General features: G+C 48.9%; 1 protein-coding gene across 2 annotated transcripts in view; it reads right to left on the bottom strand.

Annotated features, from left to right (window-relative positions):
- LOC135918157 (PIH1 domain-containing protein 1-like) overlaps positions 1–3,805 on the bottom strand; it is a 101,318-nt gene that overhangs the window by 18,305 nt on the left and 79,208 nt on the right. The gene's annotated exons all lie outside the window — the stretch shown is intronic.

A 3,805-nucleotide genomic window follows, 5' to 3' on the forward strand; every position in this document is an offset into this window, starting at 1 on the left:
TTTCTTGGCTTGGTCGCGCATTGTAGGTGAGTAAAGATGCAATATGCGTGAATGGAAACATTTTATGAAGATTTTACTTTTAGCCATATCCACGTTTTACACGAAGCCTCTTACAACACCAGCCAACACGAGCCTCGCAGACACATATACCGTCATTCCCATGACGGCACGGCGCCCCCTTAAGAAACTCCCATAGACGGTGGCGCCAGATTTCCCTCTAAGTGTTATAGTGAGAAACTCTATGGTTCTAACCATGGAGGGTAATAAAAAGATGGCTGAAGTGGCCATGATATTCCATAAGTGAGGCTGGACCACCGCCATCTTATGGGGGGCACGAAAGACCATTAAGTCCATTTAAGTCCACAAAAGTCCATTTAAGTTAATTATATAGGGCTAACATTTTCCGCGCTCATCCTCCTCTACGTGCATGCCTGTGTCACTCGTTTCAGGATAAAGTAATGAATGTCTTTTGAAATTTTATGAACAGATCATGATGTCAGTGCTCGGCCGAAGTCAATACTTTAGCCAGAAACGACGAGCATTTTATTTTCTAATGATAATTCATTTACAATAACGGAGCAAAAACCCGAGCTGCGAGCGGACTTCAGCTCTCAGGGTTCTTTTTTCAGCGGTGAATGGAGCGCAAACGCTGGCTTCATCTCTGCTGGTAAGAACCTATACGGGTGTTGCCACTGCAGCAAATTATTATACATCCTCGGTTCCAAGAACGTTTAAAAGAATTGCTGGAATAGAGACCCAAACGTCAAACCAGAGTTCTACGATCTCGCCGCAGGCACGTAAAAACGTTAGCGAATACGGAGAATATACGAATCGCTTTCTTCCCTCCTTGTGTATATAGGCTTAACGCCGTTAATTTTGCGGCATTGATATTGTTCGCCGTTTTCCTTACCTTCACTGGTTTGAAAAGGAAGCCTAAGCGCCTCGTCAAATTTTATGGCCCGCCATGATACCAGTACGCAGCCAGAGGCAATCCCAAGGCATAGCTTTAACCATAAACCACTACCCTTCACTATCTTCTACTTAGCCTAGCATTTACAAGAACTGATCACGTCAACTGAGATGTCAGCGGACTTTAGCTGTCGCGGCTCACTTTCAGAGGTGAACTAGGGACAAGCTCTGGTTTCACCTCTGCTTGGTAAGGAAGTGCGGACGCTGCTACTCCAGCAGTTTCTAGGCATGAAATGTTTTCAGCTCCCGTTGTCGGCGACCTTCAAGTGACCTTGAGCCAAAAACCAGAGCCGTTGTCCTGGCACTCAAACAAGAACATCCGGGCAAGTTGCGAGAAAAAAACGAGGTTGTCCGGGCAACCATTGAAAACTTGGGAAAATGCGGTCTCTGGACACCAAGACTTTCAACAGGAGAGCATTTTACTGCCCGAGCAAGTTACAAAAAATATTGCTTACGAGTTCTTCCTCATGTTTGTTCACAATATCGCTCAAGCTGCAACGTCTAGTACGATGAAGTTTGTCATTTACAATAGGGGCGACGCTCAAAAGGCAGACATAGGGCATCATACACTTCACTGTCGTCTTTTGGCGCTGAGACAGGTTTGTCTGTGCTCTGCGGAACTCCAGCGGTCCGCGAGATTCGCGGCGCGGGTTTTGCGTCGCGTCGAGAGATGGCGCCACGCTGCATGGTGCTTCCTTCAGGCGATTTTCTTTTGGCTGGGCAGTGCACTTAGTCCGCCTGGCGTCTTTCGCTGCCTATCATGGCGCCTTACGCCGGTTTTCTTCTAACTGGGCGGCGTCCATACGGACCAGTGCACAGTATGGCGTGGTGCGGTGTGTCGTTGCGAACATGGACTACACCAATGTTAAGATTGTGGCTAGTACGATCCCCAACCAATCTGCTTCGCCGGTTGCAATTTCATGCTTACAGCTTCTCTCGAAGAGCCTGCGATATTTTTAAGATTCTCCTTGATTCTATAACCAAGCAGGTTCAAAACTCGTTTTGTATACCTTCTCGGTTTCGACAAAACGCAGGCGACACGGCGCAACGCAGCACGTGACACAGTTGTCGCTGAGGAGCAGGAACAGCGCCCTGGCATGCTATACCAGGCCTAACCCAACGCTCGCGCGATGAGTAACGCCGGCAGCGGCGTATAACAGACGGCACATCTCGATGGCGCGCGAGTTGAGGTCAACTAAAAAACCGTCGGCGTTTGTCAGCGACAACTGACTTAGCTTGACGTATTTGCTATACTTTTTCCGCCCGGACAAGACAACTCCTGCATAGGAACGCTGTGCACGCGTGTGCGCCCCGCTTTCAAGCCAGCAGCGGAAGCCAGAACACTGCCCTGGCTCCAACCGTTGCTCCAACAGGATCCTAATGAGCCGAGCGGGACGGCGCGTCCACGTGGCTTTGTCGCTTTTGCAGCCAAAGCCGCCGCGCGTCTCTATACGGGGGCCTTATAACCCTACCAGACGTCCTGCGCATGTGGCAACCAGCGGCACACACCGAATGGCTAAATCATAGAAATTGAAGCAAAACAAAGAAGCCACTGAATGTAATATGCACTATTCCATTAAAAGGATATGCTGTCCTTTAGAGATTCCTATCAGCTGAAATTGTTCCCAATTCAGAGAGGTGTCTTTTAATGGCACTGTACTCCATCTCACAAGTCCTTTGCAGCACTGTGAAAGCTGCAGGCCTCCTTATAGCCAACGGGAAGGTCCAATGTCACTCGAGATGTGTTCATCCGTGCCGCGTCGTCTGCTTGCCGCCGCGGTGATTTTTGGCATATGACATGCATGCGCCAGGGTCCTAACATGTCACTTTAACGTATCGTATATCAAGCAAGAATAAAACTCTCTAAGGCCGCCAATAATCAGTTAGTTGCGCCAATAACTAAATCACGTAACTATACTCCGCTGCGCAAGGATATATTTATTGCCCGCGTACGCCTCATACCTTCGACAGTGCTCCAAAGTACTTGTGAGGTGAAGCATACTTTGTTAGTCTGCACGCAAGGGTTATATATGCCAGTTCTCTGGTTTTTTACAGTATATACAACCTACGCTCTACGCCTGCGGTGCTCCATCATCGTTTCTGGACTCTAACCCGACGCTGCCGGTAGATCACACTCCTCCAACACCATTGCGACCCTTCGTCGCACAACGTTCGCACTGGGACTGGGCTGCTGAGCACGAGATCGCGGAATCGAATCCCGGCCACAGCCGGCCGCATTTTGATGGGGGTGAAATGCGAAAACACCCGTGTACTTAGATTAGGGTGCACGTTAAAGAACTCCAGGTGGTCGAAACCTGCCGAGTCCTCTACTACGGCGTGCCTCATAATCAGAAAGTGGTTTTGGCACGTAAAACCCCATAATTATGTATTTGAGAACCCCATAATTATGTATTTGAGACGCCGAAAGACCGCAATATCTGCGTTTGGTATCACTGGTAATTTAAGCTACACCGTCCTTGGCAGAACGAGGTTGCCAATGCCGACCCGCGTATACACAACTTGATAGGGATCAATATGATAGCTATACACGGCATCGTCGCTGTGATGGCCACTTGCGGACGGCACTTTTATGCAAGTTTTGCGACTCTGCTCGTTCATCGCATCCACGCAAGGCCGGTTCGTCGGGTAGTAATGGGCATGTAATCTGCTTCGGGCGATGACCGTCCCAGAGCGAACAAGCTAGGTGCCCAGCGGAAGATTAAGTTCTTTGTACGATTAATTGTCGGCGAAAAACATCAAACAGGGAGCACGCTCCCTTTCCTGTTTAGTATAAAGAAGCTATCACCAGAACAATCAGCGATGCACGACAAGAAGC

Source organism: Dermacentor albipictus, chromosome 10, assembly GCF_038994185.2.
Source record: "Dermacentor albipictus isolate Rhodes 1998 colony chromosome 10, USDA_Dalb.pri_finalv2, whole genome shotgun sequence".
NCBI lineage: Eukaryota > Metazoa > Arthropoda > Arachnida > Ixodida > Ixodidae > Dermacentor > Dermacentor albipictus.